Source organism: Henckelia pumila, chromosome 1 (assembly GCF_033568475.1).
Source record: "Henckelia pumila isolate YLH828 chromosome 1, ASM3356847v2, whole genome shotgun sequence".
NCBI classification, from domain to species: Eukaryota; Viridiplantae; Streptophyta; class Magnoliopsida; order Lamiales; family Gesneriaceae; genus Henckelia; species Henckelia pumila.
This window is the reverse complement of record NC_133120.1, coordinates 62,703,752-62,722,174: the sequence shown is the minus strand read 5'-3', so window position 1 is coordinate 62,722,174 and position 18,423 is coordinate 62,703,752.

Genomic DNA, 18,423 nt, shown 5'->3' with positions numbered 1-18,423 from the left:
TGTAAGTTGATCGTGGTTATTGATCATTTGTTGGTATCTGAACAGATTCGTTTGGAGTTCAGGGTTAACAACATTTGTTTGTTTCAGAGATTTGGACGAAGAACGGTATAGATAATTACCTTAAGCCTTGTTGTTGTTTAGATTGGTTAGACTTTGATACAATCTTTTGTTGTAGCTTCCCAGAAGTTGGAACTACTGCCTTGAAAGGTAAAAGCAGTCATCAATAGCGGGATAGCATACTCGGGATAGTTGGTTCTCGAGTTTCCCTTAAAAGCACATACTTGCATCTACACTTGTTCTAGCATGAGGAACTTGTGTCTTGTTGAATTGCTTGAGCTTTTATTATTATGGCTATGTTTTATATTCTGTTATGCATTCATCTTGAGCCAACTTTGATTTCAGCGGGCAGAATAGCCCTTTTTGTTTAGACGTTTGGGAACTATAATTGAGTGGCCTAGGTCGTAGTCATTTCACCTAGTGCTAGCATACTCATTATAGTTGCTCAAAGTCTAGAGGAATGGGATACGTGGCACCACCTCGATTGGGAGAGTCGGTGAGTGGTTACGTGATCTCATCCTCGGGATCCCAAAAGCACAACAGAAATCCCTCTTTTATCAGATTTGATATCCCGGTTTAAAGACATGCATTTCATTACGTTGTTATTGATTTTGTTGTTGTTGTGAAAGCATGTTTGTTGTTGTATCACTTGTATGTTGCTTTTACTGGGATTATCATTCTCACCGGTTTTCCGGCTGTTGCTTTGTTTTGTATGTGTACTTGGCAACAGGTGGGGCAGGATCAAGTCAGAAGAGGCATGGTTAGCTTTGAGGGAATGATGTAGAAGTGAGACTCGGTTTAGAAGTCTTGTTAGCATGAAAATCTAGTTTATGTTTTGAAGCATGTTAAGAACTGGAACTTGGATTGGAAGTGGTCTTGCTTGTGGTTAGAACTCTTGTATTCTGTATTCGGCTTGTAATAGCTAGCATCGATGCGTGTTCTTCATTTTTATGTATTTAAATGCTATGTTGTTGGATATATATTAATTGGATCATGTTAGAGTTCTTTTGGTTATGTTATTGCACTTTTGGAGGCTTGTTTTGAGCCAATTCAGCAGGCCATGCGCGCCCGCGCCTCGGGTGGCACGCCCGCGCATCCCGCACTTCATTTCGGAAGTTTTGGGCAGAGCTTCAGGTGTGCCCGTGCCTCGGGTGGCGCGCCCGCGTGAGGGCTTGGACAGGTTGCCATACGCGCCCACGCTTGAAGCGGCGCGCCCGCGCGTCCCCTTTTAAAAAAAAAATGCTCTTGGCTTTTAATTGCTTACTTATTGAATTACTCCTTTAATTGTTGTTTAGAACCGAAGTCTCACACAAGGCGTCTCCAGGGTTGTAGCATAGCTGTGCCCAAGTTCTTGGGCAATCGACATCAGCGGGCTGACGATGGATGAAGGCATAGCTCTAGCTCCTTATAAAGAATAGGGAGTATGAAATAGCTTAGTTAAGGCTTTTAGAGCAAGTTTATAATGCATGGGTATTTTTCCTTTTAGTATTGATGGTAGGATATGTAAGTACTGATTGAGATTTTCAGCGGGTTTGCATGCTTATGTGTTGCATATTATATGACATGATGCATGTTACTGCTTTGAGATATTATGTTGCATGTGCATTCATATTGATCTTGGATCTCCTTCGAGATAAGCCTGTGTTATAGGTTGCTCGCACTTGTTAGGACGTTTTGACACTGAGAGTCACAGTAGCCAATGGGTCAAGCGGACTCTAGTGATCTAGGGGACATTTTTTGGTTCACGTTCGGTTAGGAGTGAGTGGTCGCATCCAATGGTTTGATTCCCCGAGATTACAACTCAATCCTAGGGACCAGTCTGAGCTGATTTTGATTTGTATACCCAGATATCATACTCGTTCATTACATTGCATGCATCATATACATATGTTTACTCGTAATAGCGTACTGAGATTTAGCGCTCACGTCCAATTATTTTATATTGTCTGGACACCCCATTCGATGGGGCAGATGCAGGTAGTTCTCTCAGGGATTTGGGGATTAGGTGGTGACTAAGACAGGATTGCAGGGTTAACCACTAGATTTTACCTTACTTGTATTAAGTTAATTCAATTGGGTTGTATAAATTTGGATTTATTTACCGGTTGTATTCTGTCGGTTCTGGATTTTTTATATTTCCTCAGTTACTCTGATAATGATTATTTATTGTTTAATTGCATGCATAAGTTTCTTATTAGTAGGTGATCACGGAGCGAGTCACTACAAGCCCACCAATCTTCTTTTTATTTTTTCTTTTTTTATAAAAAGAATGGACAAACATTATTTTAATATTTAAAAATTATTTTAATTAAAAATAAATTAATTAAATTTAAAAACAAATCAAAACAATTAATAAAAAAAATTAAAAAAGGCCAACAACTATATTTTTCAAAATCCATGAAATTTTCTATAAACACACTCATTTTATTTTCATTTTACATACACTCTCCAATTTGTTTACATATTCCCACACACACAATCTTCAATATTTTTCATTGTGTACTTGAGTTCTTCATCATCGGACGATGAAATTATGTCACACGATCCGATGATGGAAGACTTTTTCTTCCCACCAACACGTTCAATAACCCAGAAATTAATAATGAACTTCTTTGCGCTTCAATCGGGGGATTCAAATCACGTAGTGGCTACAAACCAAAATAAAAAAATTGAGAACGTGTTGCCGGGGTTCAAAGATTATTTAAATATTACTTCACCGAAACTCCCGTCTACAACGGGCATGATTTTCGAAGGCGATTCCGTATGATAAGAACTTTTTTTGAGAATTGTGGAAGCTCTACAAACCAATATCTCTTACTTTGTCCAACGGAGGGACGCAACTGGTAAACTCGGGTTGTCATCACTACAATAGGTTACGGTTGTAGTCTGGATGCTTGCATATGATGTTGCAGGCGATGTTGTTATGAATATTTGAGGATATGTGCATCGACAACGTTGGTGTTTGAAAACATTTTGCAGGGGGTGTATGATATATTTTATGAACAATATTTTAGGCAACAAACACTTGAGGACATTGCTCGGCTAAATGCTGAAATGCTCAAATGGGATTTTCTGGGATGCTTGGAAGCATTGATTGCATGCATTGGGCTTGAAAAATTGTCCGGCACCTTGGGCAGGGCAATATCAAAGTGAACACAAAAAAAAACCTTCAATCATACTACAAGCGGTTGCATCAAAAGATTTATAGATTTGACATGCATATTTTGGCGTAACAGGGTTGAACAGCGACATCAACGTAATGGAGAGGTCCAACTTGTTCTTAAATCTTGCAAAGGGAGAAGCCCCTGCAGTGCAATTTGAGGTGAACGAGAATGAGTACGACATGGGATACTATCTTGTCGACTGTATTTATCCATCTTGGGCTGCTTGTCAAAACTATCCCTCGACCCCTGTAGTAGCCCGTAACGGATTAAAGAGATTAAGGAACTAATTGATTTTACTAAATCTGAGTTCGGACGCTCCGAAAGAAAGATCGGAGGCTCCAAACGGGTTTGAACGATCCGAAGCCAGGATTGAAGGCTCCGAACGTGTTTGGACGCTCCATCGGTAGGTTCGGACGGTCCTATCGGAGTCCAGTATTATGTCATTGCTTATGTCAGCAAGATGACGTCACGGATGACGTGTTGATGGGACTTCAGACGCTCCAAAGTTGAGTTCAGACGCACCAATCACCTCTCTTCTCTCAATTCCTTGGTCTTCCAGCTTAGATCTAGGGCATTCTAGGCGTCCCATTGGTAATTCGGAAGTGGCGTAGAGATCCAGGCGTCGTAGCGGAGCCGTGGCCAAGTTTTAAGGCACTTACAGCAACGGGCTAACGACGGACGCAGATATAGCTTTTGCTTTCTAAAATTATTTAGGAGTATGCAATAGCTTAGTTAAGGCTTTTAGAGAACTTTAATGATATTAATATCATTTAGCATTGTAGTGCGGATTATATGCGTGGACTTAGAGCTGGTAGAGCGTGCCTAGTATTTGAGGTACAAAAGTACTATTCGAGATATCCTGACTGAGTATGCATGTATTATGTGACTGCATGATATAATATGACATGATTTTATGCTGCATACATTTGCATCTTGAGCTATCTCTTTTGAGATGTCTGTTAGTAGGGTTCTACCCTATCCTGTTAGTGGATGGACTTCCATCGATTTGTGTCCGGTGTATCCACTGGTATTTTGGTATGTGAGTCACCTCCTGAAGCAACGGCACAGTGTGCTACATACTAGGGTCCGGTCTGTCTTTGTTATCTGATTCTTGACCTCTAGTCAGTAGGCGGTACACTTGCATTCATGTATACTCATACTCTCATACTGAGCGTTTTATACTCAAGTCTCGTACTCTGTGTTTCTGGACACCCTATTCCATGGGGCAGATTTGCGATTGGATGAGGCGGGTGGATCCAAGAGGGGCTAGGCAGTGGTTGGCCAGCTGGAGCTTCGCCTAGGGTTTTATTTATTGTATTGGGTTGATACAGTATTTGATTTGGTTGTATAACTATTTGGATATTTGCAAATTCCTTTCCTTGGGATTGTATTTATGTTTATTGTTTCCGCAGCTTAATTCTGGTTTACTGTTTGATTAAGTTAATTGCATGCCTAAGTTCTGTTTAGTAGGTGATCCCGGTAAGGGTCACTACATTTATGGTATCAGAGCATGCATAGTATTCTTGGGATTTAGATTCTGCATAAGATAACCGTGAGGTAATTTTGTAGATGGCAGATCACGGTAATCAGAGTAGCCATGGAAGTATAGGCGAACATTGGGGCGATGACGAACGGGAGCATCGTCGAGAACGCCATCATCATCGCCATAATGATCAGCGTTTCAGTGTGTGCCAATTCTTACAGATGGGTCCTAAGCCCTTGGTTGAAGACGAGTCTCCGGAGGATGCGGAGAACTGGCTAGATCGTATGGAGATGAATTTCTAGACATTTCATTGTACTGAGGATCAGAAGATGGAGAATCTTGGTTATCTTTTGGATGGGCGAGCCCAAAAGTGGTGGAGATTCACTTCTGCACCCTTTGTTGCGGCGAGAGGAGTTGCCACTTGGGCCGAGTTCCGCACAACTTTTCAGAAGCTGTATTTTCCTCCTGCACTCCGTCAGACGAAGGTGGGTGAGTTACTGAGTCTGCGTCAGGGATCTATGTCTATTGAGGATTATCAGTAGAAGTTATTTGATCTATTGTCCTATTGCCCCGAGATCGCTGATAGTTCCGAGATGAAGTACAATCTGTTCCTTCAGGGCCTTAACCCGGAGATTCATGACCGGGTGGCAGTCGGTGATGATATGACCTACGAGGGTTTGGTAAGCCATTGTCACCATGCGGAGGATAGCAGTTGGCGTAACAGGTTTTACTCTCAGTCTAGGCCTGTGAGTTTTTTGGGTCCCCGTGCTCAGTCTTTCAAGAAGTCCGGATCTACTTCTTCTTCCTCTGGTTCCGTTGGTGTTGTTCATTTTGGGAAGAAGGAAAAGTGCGACCATTGCGGGAAGAACCATCTGACCGACAGATGTTGTAAAGATTGTGGAGAGGTTGGACATCTCTGGAGGGATTGTCCACTATCTGGGGGAGGCGGTTCTGGTTCTGGTTCGGGATCGGGTTCTCAGGCCACCGTTCAGCAGAGTTCGCAGGGACAGCCTGCTGGAAGTTCTCACTTGAAGCCGCGGGCTTCTGGCCAGGTGTTTTCTTTGAGGCACGATCAGGCAGTGGAGGAGAATGAGAAGGTCATCGCAGGTATATTTCTGTTATATGTTATACCTGCTCTTGTACTTATTGACACTGGTGCATCTCATTCCTTTATTTCTGCACGTTTTGTTAAGAGGCATAAGTTACCATGCATTGCACTAGATGTAGTAGTTTCTGTTTCTACTCCGACGGAAAAATCTGCTTTGGCTAAGCGTCCAGTGATAGGTTTTCCTTTAGAGTTCTAAGGGAACATTCTGTTAGCGAATCTAATGGTTCTTGCGATGGATGATTTCGATTGTATTCTAGGGATAGACATACTGACTACCTATCAAGCTTCAGTGGACTGCTATCAGATATTAGTACGCTTTCATCCGGATGAGAGTGATAGCTGGTTTTTCTATGGTGAGGGAGCGCGACCCCTGATGTCTTTGGTATCAGCTTTGAGAGCCTGTCGAGCTATAGAGTCTGGCGGGAAAGGTTACCTCATCTATGCAGTTGATTTGTCCGCTGAGAGCGTTGGGATAGAGAGTATTCCGGTTGTGGATGAATTCCCAGATGTATTTCTAGATGAGATTCCGGGTTTTTCTCCTGCTAGGGAAGTCGAGTTTGGCATAGAGTTGATGTCGGGTACTTCGCCTATTTCTCGAGCACCGTATCGTCTGGCTCCTTCAGATATAAGAGAGTTGAAGAATCAGTTACAGGATCTTTTGGACAATGGGTACATTCGTCCTAGTGTATCTCCTTGGGGAGCTCAAGTTCTTTTTGTGAAGAAAAATGATGGGTCTATGTGGTTATGCATTGACTATCGGCAGCTGAATCGGGTTACTGTGAATAACAAGTATCCTTTGCCTCATATTGATGACTTGTTTGATCAGCTGCAAGGTACTTTGGTTTTCTACAAGATTGACTTGAGATCTGAGTATCATCAGATGAGAGTCCGAGACCAAGACATAGTCAAGACTGCATTTCGTACTCGCTATGGGCATTACGAGTTTCTAGTGATGCCATTTGGTTTGACTAATGCGCCGGCTATATTTATGGATCTGATGAACCGTGTCTTCAAGGAGTATTTGGAAAAGTTTGTCGTGGTCTTCATTGACGACATCCTGGTGTATTCGGGTAATGCGGACGAGCATGTTTCTCACTTGCGGTTGGTACTGCAGACTCTTCGAGATGAGCAGTTGTACGCCAAACTGAGCAAGTGTGAGTTCTGGATGGATCAAGTGGTCTTTCTTGGCCATATTATATCCAGGGAGGGAATTTCTGTCGATCCGAGCAAGATTGAGGCTGTGCTGGAAGGAGTGTACAGTAGATGCTTGACTACCTCCTGCTCTATTCTGTTGCTGAGGCTGTGGCTGGAAGGAGTGTACAGTAGATGCTTTCCTTTCAGGCTGAGCCACTGATCGTGATGACCCCGCACCTTGAGACCTCACAAGACCACGCTGTGTACACACCTTGGCAAAATGTCCTGGCTGATGGCATATGTTGCAATTCCCAGACACACCTCTGCACTGATCACTAGGATGTCTTCCTCCACATTTGTTGCAATACATTCCTATATAGCCTGAACCCTGTCCAGCACTGCTCTGTCTTGGCCCACTAGAGCTGGATGAACCACTGCTTGACTTCTTAAACTGCTTTCCTTTTGCTTTCAGATAATCTTTCTTACCACCGCTGCTGCTACCTCCCTCGAATCTAGGAAATGATTGTTGAAACTGAGCTTGGGTTTGTGATTGTCGTTGAGACTGTGCAACAAATGATGCTCCTCTCTGTTTAATCAAACCAGCCTCCGCTCCCTTTGCTCTATCAAGTGCATCAGCAAAGTTATTCGGCCTCCCAGAGTTCACAAGGGTAAAGACATCTGGATTCATTCCATTAATGAACTGATCAGCTTTGGCTTCTTCACTTCCAGCTACATGTGGAGCAAACTTTAGTAATGTAGAGAACTTGGCAACGTACTCTTCTATATTCAGATTCCCCTGTTTCAGATTTGCAAACTCTGCACCCTTGTCCTTTCTGTACGATACTGGAAAGAAACGTTGATAAAATTCTTTTGTAAATACTTTCCAAGTGATAGGTGTACCTTGATTTTCAAGAGCTCTCTTGGTTGTTATCCACCAACTCTTGGCAACCTCGTGTAGTTGATGCCCAATCAGTCTGACTCTTCTATCATCTGCATAATCTAGGGAATCAAACAACATTTCCATATCCTCTAACCAGCCTTCACATTCAACTGAGTTCTCGGTTCCTTTCAAAGTAGGCGGCTTGAAGGATTGAAATCTTTTCAGTAAAGTTTCCATAGGTGTTGCTGTAACATCCATTGGATCATTGGATGTACTGCCCTGTTCTGGTCTAGGAGCTTCTGCGGCCTGTGGCACATCTGCCTGTTCTGGTGGAGGAACGGCCAATGTCTGTCTAGTAACCGGCGCTTGACGAGGAGGCATATCTGATACTCAAAAGGATTAGCACACAAAAGTATCAATATATCAGACTCACTCATTCTGTTTCAGTCCCCCTCTGATTAGCATTTTCATGCCTTCTCTAGAGATCAAGTTCTGATCCAAAACCGTTTCTAATTCATTCTCAAATAATATATACTTGACAAATCAATAAGGCATGATTATAAAATCAATACACATAACCATGTGATCAATTTAATCTAAAACATTAAATCATGCAAGCAAAATCAATCAATCAAGAGGACTCGATCTACCCCACTCGCTTCTCTCTAATCAGTCCAGAACTTACGCTCTGATACCACCTGTTGTGGGGACCTCGGGTGCTAATCTCATCTTATAGGGCGATTAATAACAAGAAATATTCAATCAGAATATTAATCTGCTTAAAAATCAAATAAATAATACAGGACATTTGGCGACGCAAAACCATACATTTGGTGACGCAAAAACACGTCGCAAAAGATCAACAAATTTTTTTTTTTTTTTTAGTAGACCTTGACGCGCGGGCGCGCCTCATGTGGCGCGGGTGCGCATAGGGCTCGGTCCAAGGCACCCAAGGTGCCTTGGTTAGGCGCGGCCGCGCCTCTGGGCTGGGCGGGCGCGCCTGGCCCTCTGATTTGCCTTCCAAACAGCTGAAAAATGATGTCTTTGTCCCTGTTTTGATCCTCAAACATTGACAAACATATATAGCATGAATTTAACATCAAAATCTAGATGAAAACATGCAAATCCATGAACTAATCAAGTAACTAAACATGGAACTTGACATACAACCCACAAGATCTTACATACTCTTGTTCTTGACAAACATACATATCTATATGTTCAAATGTTCTTATTCTTGCCATTCATACAAGTCTTTATATGCAAGTGTTTATAACAAAACATAGACAAGATCTAAATACAAAGGTTGACATCAACTCTACTGCATAAACCCGAGTTCACCACATGCTACTCTTGCACTCGTTCTTCTTACAATCTTCTTTGTCCTGTGCTCGCCCCATCTATTCCCATGCATACATACAAACATAGAAATAGCCGGATATCTCCGGTGAGTATTGAATCCCAGTATAAAACAACTAGATCATGCATAACATATAGTTCAAAGAAATACTCATATAAACCTCTCAACAAGCATTAAACCAATCTATTGCAATGCATGATTTTAAAAAAATCTGCTATCAAGTTCTATATCAGTTCTTGGGATCCCGGGGAAGAAGAACACAACAAATCTTTCACCTACTCTCCCTTTCGGGGTGGCGTTGAGCTCTTTTCCCGGACTTTGGCATACTATATCAAGTTTCTAACCATAGGAGTTGATCTATCTCCTAGGTTCCTTTATATATATCCAAACATCCGTATTCTTTTGGCGAATCTGCCATTTCAAATCTCAAAGGGTTGTTGGCTCAAGATGAATGCATCAAAAACTAAAAGCATAAGAGTAAAAACCAACTAATAACAAGCTAAGTCAAACAAGCAAGTAAATGTGCAAATACAACACATATAAGCACATAGTATGTGCTTTTGAAAAGGGCATTCAAGGAAACCTCTTGAATATTCAAAGCCCTTATTCTAAGGTTGTCTTATACCTTTCAAACTTGGTTTCAAAGCTCTTCAAATATGATATAGCTGCACAACAAGAACACAATCAAAATCTGCTCATACTCTTCTCAATCTTCAAGGCTAACAAGTCACAAACCTTGTTCTTCCGTCGATCGGTTTCGAAGTCGTGATTCTTAACTTGAAGTTTCCTGTTTTCAATCTGAAAATACATCAAACATGTCTAAGAACATCAGCAAGAACTCACATCATACTCAGCTCAAACAATCTAGACTCAAACTTAATCATTTTTCAAACGGACGGCATAACGGTACGGAATCGGTAACCAAAACTGAAATCTAACCAATCTATCAATCAAACCAACTTCATATACATGATATACCAGAAAACATACATCAATATACCAGCATATCAGCAGCTATAGTTTCTAAATACATGCTGTAAAATTCACAAGAAATACAAACGGCATCCAATCTTCGACCCGATTGCGATAATACAACACATAGAAGCTCAAGAACACATATCTAACATCAAATTCTGAGTTCTGTATCATCTCAATTTCGAAATATGCTGGATCATAAATATACTTACACCAAAACGAAGCTCGTCTTCCAAGGATCGCGGAACTATGCTCGGAATTTAATTCGGATGCCCGTATCTTAAGATATTGAAGATTAAAGATGAAATTTGCAAGGAAGAAGATAGCTCTCGGTTTCTTGACTGAATAATCTGATAAATCTGATGCAAAATGGTGGTAATACACGTGAATATGCATGTTTAGACAAGTGTCCCACTCAAAAATCCATAATTGCACTTTGGCCCTTCAACTTTTCAATATTTGCAAACTAGCCCTTGAAACTTCTTTTTAATTCAATTTCAATCATAAATAATTTAAGAATATTAGAATTTAAATCTAAACTCCAAAAATTCTCAAATTAAATATTCTCGGATTAAAATTAAATAATCTCGGGCCTTACAATTCTCCCCCTCTAAGATATGATTTCGTCCTCAAAATCTCATGCAATCTGTACGCATATAAGATAAGGAAATAATAGAAATACTGAATAAGTTTTCACATCAGTGAAATAGCTCTCGAAAGCGTTGTCTCATATCTGATTCGACTTCCCAAGTTGCTTCTTCAACTCCATGTCTACTCCACTGAACTTTCACAAGGGAAATAGTCTTGTTTCTGAGTTGTTTTTCTTTCTGATCAAGTATCTGTATCGGCTTCTCAAAGTAACTCAGAGTCTCATCTAATTCTGCTTCATTTGGCTGGAGAACATGAGAAATATCAGGTTGATACTTCCGCAGCATAGAAACATGAAAGACATCATGTATTCCAGAAAGAGCTGAAGGAAGAGCAAGTCTATAGGCAAGATTGCCTATCTTCTCAAGAATTTCGTAAGGACCGATAAATCGTGGAGATAATTTCCCTCTCTTGCCAAATCTGACAGTGCCTCTGAAAGGTGAAATCTTTAAGAATACTCTGTCCCCCTGTTCAAAACACAAAGGCCTGCGTCGAACATTTGCATACTTGGCTTGTCTATCTTGTGCTGTCTTCATTCTTTTTTGAATCAGTCTTACTTTCTCGGTCATCTCTCGAATCATATCTGGCCCAATATCAGGTGTCTCTGAGATATCATCCCAATAAAGAGGAGATCTGCATTTCTTTCCATACAATGCTTCAAATGGAGCCATCTCAATACTAGTCTGGTAGCTGTTATTGTACGAGAACTTCACAAGTGGTAATGAATCTTGCCAACTAGTGCCAAAATCTAGCACTACAGCTCTAAGCATATCCTCGAGTGTCTGGATAGTCCGCTCTGACTGTCCGTCAGTCTGAGGATGATATGCAGTACTCAAATGCAATCGAGTACCAAGAGCTTGTTGCAAGCTGTGCCAAAAGTGCGATGTAAATCTAGGGTCTCGATCTGAAACGATAGATTTAGGCACACCATGTAATCTTACCACTTCTCTGACATAAATCTCTGCCATCTGATCGTGTCTGTATGTCATTCTATACGGAATAAAACAGGCTGATTTCGTCAATCTGTCGATAACTACCCAAACAGCATCACAACCTCTGGATGAACGCGGTAGCTTCGTTACAAAATCCATAGAAATATGATCCCACTTCCATTCTGGAATAGTTAAGCTATGCAATAAACCACCTGGTTTCTTTCTTTCAGCCTTTACCTGCTGGCAATTCAGACAACGAGATACAAACTCTGTAACATCAGATTTCATCTGTTTCCACCAATATTGAGTTTTCAAATCATTGTACATTTTTCTGCCACCAGGATGAACACTGTATCTGCTACAATGATCCTCTTTTAATATCTGCTGTTTCAAATCTGAAATATCTGGAACAACAAGTCTGTTATTCACATATAAAACACCATCTACACTAACCTTTTATTCAGACTGATGCCCTGATCTGACCATGTCAACGGACTTTTGAATACTCTGATCATTTCTCTGTGCTTCTTTGATTCTAACCAACAATTCTGGCTCAGCTTGAAGTGCACAAATTCTGATAAACTTCATATCTGTTTTAAATATCAATCCAAAAACACAACAATCTTCTGCCAATTTAGTGATACCTATCGTAGATAAGGATAAGGCACATACCTTTCTACTCAAGGCATCTGCAGCTGCATTGGACTTTCCCGGATAATATTTAATCTCACAATCAAAATCTTTCAGTAAATCTAGCCATCTTCGTTGCCTCATATTCAGCTCAGACTGTGAAAATAGATATTTCAAACTTTTATGGTCAGAATAAATCTCAAATTTCTCACCGTATAGATAATGTCGCCATATCTTCAATGCAAATACGATGGCTGCAAGTTCCAGATCATGGATAGGATAACTGGTCTCGTGTGGTTTTAGCTGTCTCGAGGCATAAGCAATGACATGTTCTCGCTGCATAAGCACACAACCTAATCCCCTGTGAGAAGCATCACAATATACAGTAAAATCACCAGTACCTGAAGAAATAGTCAAGACTGGTGCACTCGTCAATCTCTTATTCAACTCAAGGAAACTGGCTTCACATGCTTCAGTCCAGACATACGGTGCATTCTTCTGAGTCAACTGAGTAATAGGCTTGGCAATACTGGAGAAATCTTTAATAAATCTGCGATAATAACCTGCTAAGCCCATAAAACTCCGTATCTCTGGTACAGATGTCGGTCTATGCCAACTGATCACAGCTTCAATTTTGCTAGGATCAACAGAAATCCCATCTCCGGATATAATATGTCCAAGGAAGACCACTTTCTTCAACCAGAATTCACACTTTGACAGTTTGGCATACAACTTTTCTGTTCTCAAAGTCTTTAAAATAATTCTGAGATGCTCGGCATGATCACACAGATTCTTAGAATAAATCAGAATATCGTCAATAAAAATAATAACAAAGTCATCGAGATATTTCTGAAATACTCTATTCATAAGACCCATAAATACTTCTGGAGCATTCGTCAGACCAAACGGCATAACAATAAACTCAAAATGACCATACCTCATTCTGAATGCGGTCTTCGATATATCTTCATCCCGAACTCTTAACTGATGATATCCGGACCTTAAATCAATCTTGGAATACACTGAGGAACCCTGCAACTGGTCAAACAAATCATCTATTCTAGGCAATGGATATTTATTCTTTACCGTCGCCTTGTTCAATTGCCGGTAGTCAATGCAAAGTCTCATTGAACCGTCTTTCTTTCGTACAAATAGAACCGGAGCGCCCTAGGGTGAAACACTCGGTCTAATTTACCCTTTTGCTAATAGATCTTCAAGTTGTTCTTTTAATTCTTTCAACTCTATTGGTGCCATTCTGTAAGGTGCTTTAGAAATCGGTAACGTACCTGACATCAATTCAATACTGAAGTCTATCTCCCGAGCTGGAGGTAATCCTAGAATTTCATTTGGAAAGACATCAGCAAACTCACTAACCACTGGCAGATCTGCCAATTCTGGGCTATTTTTCAACATATCTACTGCATAAACAAGGAATCCCTCTGCCCCTTTCTGCAATAAACGAGTCATAGATAGAACTGATATCAAAGGTATTCGAGATGTCGAACCTTTACCGTAAAATTTCCATTCCCCTGCCATTTCTGGTCTGACTCTCACAACCTTCTGAAAACAGTCTACGGTAGCCCTGTACTTGGTTAACATATCGATTCCGATAATGCAATCAAAGTCTGACAATCCAAGCACAATACAGCCCTGTACTTGGTTAACATATCGATTCCGATAATGCAATCAAAGTCTGACAATCCAAGCACAATGCATGTAATATAGAAAATTGTTCAGATATAAACGTATGAGATGCACCTGTATCTATGAGCACATAAGCAGGATAACCACAGAGAGTACAGTTACCTGCTATAACGTCGTCAGGTGCTGCCTGAGCCTGCTCTTCAGTCAAGGCAAAGACTCAAGCTTGTTGTCTTGGAGGTTGATTCATTGCTTGACTACCTCCTGCTCTATTCTGTTGCTGAGGCTGTGGTTGGAAGGAGTGTACAGTAGATGCTTGACTTTCAGGCTGAGCCACTGATCGTGATGACCCCGCACCTTGAGACCTCACAAGACCACGCTGTGTACACACCTTGGCAAAATGTCCTAGCTGATGGCATATGTTGCAATTCCCAGACACACCTCTGCACTGATCACTAGGATGTCTTCCTCCACATTTGTTGCAATACATTCCTGTATAGCCTGAACCCTATCTAGCACTGCTCTGTCTTGGCCCACTAGAGCTGGATGAACCATTGCCTGACATCTTAAACTGCTTTCCTTTTGCTTTCAGATAATCTTTCTTACCACCGCTGCTGCTACCTCCCTCGAATCTAGGAAATGATTGTTGAAACTGAGCTTGGGTTTGTGATTGTCGTTGAGACTGTGCAACAAATGATGCTCCTCGCTGTTTAATCAAACCAGCCTCCACTCCCTTTGCTCTATCAAGTGCATCAGCAAAGTTATTCGGCCTCCCAGAGTTCACAAGGGTAAAGAAATCTGGATTCAGTCCATTAATGAACTGATCAGCTTTGGCTTCTTCACTTCCAGCTACATGTGGAGCAAACTTTAGTAATGTAGAGAACTTGGCAACGTACTCTTCTATATTCAGATTCCCCTGCTTCAGATTTGCAAACTCTGCACCCTTGTCCTTTCTGTACGATACTGGAAAGAAACGTTGATAAAATTCTTTTGTAAATACTTTCCAAGTGATAGGTGTACCTTGATTTTCAAGAGCTCTCTTGTTTGTTATCCACCAACTCTTGGCAACCTCGTGTAGTTGATGCCCAATCAGTCTGACTCTTCTGTCATCTGCATAATCTAGGGAATCAAACAACATTTCCATATCCTCTAACCAGCCTTCACATTCAACTGAGTTCTCGGTTCCTTTCAAAGTAGGCGGCTTGAAGGATTGAAATCTTTTCAGTAAAGTCTCCATAGGTGTTGCTGTAACATCCATTGGATCATTGGATGTACTGCCCTGTTCTAGTCTAGGAGCTTTTGCGGCCTGTGGCACATCTGCCTGTTCTGGTGGAGGAACGGCCAATGTCTGTCTAGTAACCGGCGCTTGACGAGGAGGCATATCTGATATTCAAAAGGATTAGCACACAAAAGTATCAATATATCAGACTCACCCATTCTGTTTCAGTCCCCCTCTGATTAGCATTTTCATGCCTTCTCTAGAGATCAAGTTCTGATCCAAAACCGGTTCTAATTCATTCTCAAATAATACATACTTGATAAAGCAATAAGGCATGATTATAAAATCAATACACATAACCATGTGATCAATTTAATCTAAAACATTAAATCATGCAAGCAAAATCAATCAATCAAGAGGACTCGATCTACCCCGCTCGCTTCTCTCTAATCAGTCCAGAACTTACGCTCTGATACCACCTGTTGTGGGGACCTCGGGTGCTAATCTCATCTTATAGGGCGATTAATAACAAGAAATATTCAATCAGAATATTAATCTGCTTAAAAATCAAATAAATAATACAGGACATTTGGCGACGCAAAACCATACATTTGGTGACGCAAAAACACGTCGCAAAAGATCAACAAATTATTATTATTATTTTTTTTAGTAGACCTTGACGCGCGGGCGCGCCTCATGTGGCGCAGGCGCGCATAGGGCTCGGTCCAAGGCACCCAAGGTGCCTTGGTTAGGCGCGGCCGCGCCTCTGGGCTGGGCGGGCGCGCCTGGCCCTCTGATTTGCCTTTCAAACAGCTGAAAAATGATGTCTTTGTCCCTGTTTTGATCCTCAAACATTGACAAACATATATAGCATGAATTTAACATCAAAATCTAGATGAAAACATGCAAATCCATTAACTAATCAAGTAACTAAACATGGAACTTGACATACAACCCACAAGATCTTACATACTCTTGTTCTTGACAAACATACATATCTATATGTTCAAATGTTCTTATTCTTGCCATTCATACAAGTCTTTATATGCAAGTGTTTATAACAAAACATAGACAAGATCTAAATACAAAGGTTGACATCAACTCTACTGCATAAACCCGAGTTCACCACATGCTACTCTTGCACTCGTTCTTCTTACAATCTTCTTTGTCCTGTGCTCGCCCCATCTATTCCCATGCACACATACAAACATAGAAATAGCCAGATATCTCCGGTGAGAATTGAATCCCAGTATAAAAAAACTAGATCATGCATAACATATAGTTCAAAGAAATACTCATATAAACCTCTCAACAAGCATTAAACCAATCTATTGCAATGCATGATTTTAAAAAAATCTGCTATCAAGTTCTATATCAGCTCTTGGGATCCCGGGGAAGAAGAACACAACAAATCTCCCTTTCGGGGTGGCGTTGAGCTCTTTTCCCGGACTTTGGCATATTATATCAAGTTTTTAACCATATGAGTTGATCTATCTCCTAGGTTCCTTTATATATATCCAAACATCCGTATTCTTTTGGCGAATCTGCCATTTCAAATCTCAAAGGGTTGTTGGCTCAAGATGAATGCATCAAAATCTAAAAGCATAAGAGTAAAAACCAACTAATAACAAGCTAAGTCAAACAAGCAAGTAAATGTGCAAATACAACACATATAAGCACATAGTATGTGCTTTTGAAAAGGGCATTCAAGGAAACCTCTTGAATATTCAAAGCCCTTATTCTAAGGTTGTCTTATACCTTTCAAACTTGGTTTCAAAGCTCTTCAAATCTGATATAGCTGCACAACAAGAACACAATCAAAATCTGCTCATACTCTTCTCAATCTTCAAGGCTAACAAGTCACAAACCTTGTTCATCCGTCGATCGGTTTCGAAGTCGTGATTCTTAACTTGAAGTCTCCAGTTTTCAATCTGAAAATACATCAAACATGTCTAAGAACATCAGCAAGAACTCACATCATACTCAGCTCAAACAATCTAGACTCAAACTTAATCATTTTTCAAACCGACGGCATAACGGTACGAAATCGGTAACCGAAACTAAAATCTAACCAATCTATCAATCAAACCAACTTCATATACATGATATACCAGCAAACATACATCAATATACCAGCATATCAGCAGCTATAGTTTCGAAATACATGCTGTAAAATTCACAAGAAATACAAACGACATCCAATTTTCGATCCGATTGCGATAATACAACACATAGAAGCTCAAGAACACATATCTAACATCAAATTCTGAGTTTTGTATCATCTCAATTTCGAAATATGCTGGATCATAAATATACTTACACCAAAACGAAGCTTGTCTTCCAAGGATCGCGGAACTATGCCCGGAATTTAATTCGGATGCCCGTATCTTAAGATATTGAAGATTAAAGATGAAATTTGCAAGGAAGAAGATAGCTCTCGGTTTCTTGACTGAATAATCTGATAAATCTGATGCAAAATGGTGGTAATACACGTGAATATGCATGTTTAGATAAGTGTCCCACTCAAAAAGCCATAATTGCACTTTGGCCCTTCAACTTTTCAATATTTGCAAACTAGCCCTTGAAACTTCTTTTTAATTCAATTTCAATCCTAAATAATTTAAGAATATTAGAATTTAAATCTAAACTCCAAAAATTCTCAAATTAAATATTCTCGGATTAAAATTAAATAATCTCGGGCCTTACAGTTGTTCTTCAGGGTATACCTTCAAGCACAAGAAAGGTATGCAGAGTATCCATATGTTTGCAGTATTATCTGAGCCAGCTTTGTATTCTCGGATTCGGGATCCTCAGATGTCTGATCCGAAAACTCAGCGTTTGGCTCGTTTAGCCAACGAGGGTAGCACGTCTGGATTTCACTATCAGTCAGATGGTTTTCTGTGTTTTTCTGGTAGGCTTGTGATTCCGGAGGATGAGGAGTTGCGAGAGGAGATTTTGTCTCAAGCACATCGCACTAAGTTGAGTATTCATCTGGGGAGTAACAAGACGTACAAAGATCTACGTACTCGGTTTTGGTGGAAGGGAATGAAACGCAGTGTGTATTAGTATGTTTCGAAATGATTGGTCTTTCAACAGGTCAAGGCAGAGCATCGACGACCTGGAAGTTTGCTTCACAGTCTGCCTATTTCTGAGTGGAAATGGGAGTTTATCACGATGGATTTTGTGACCCAT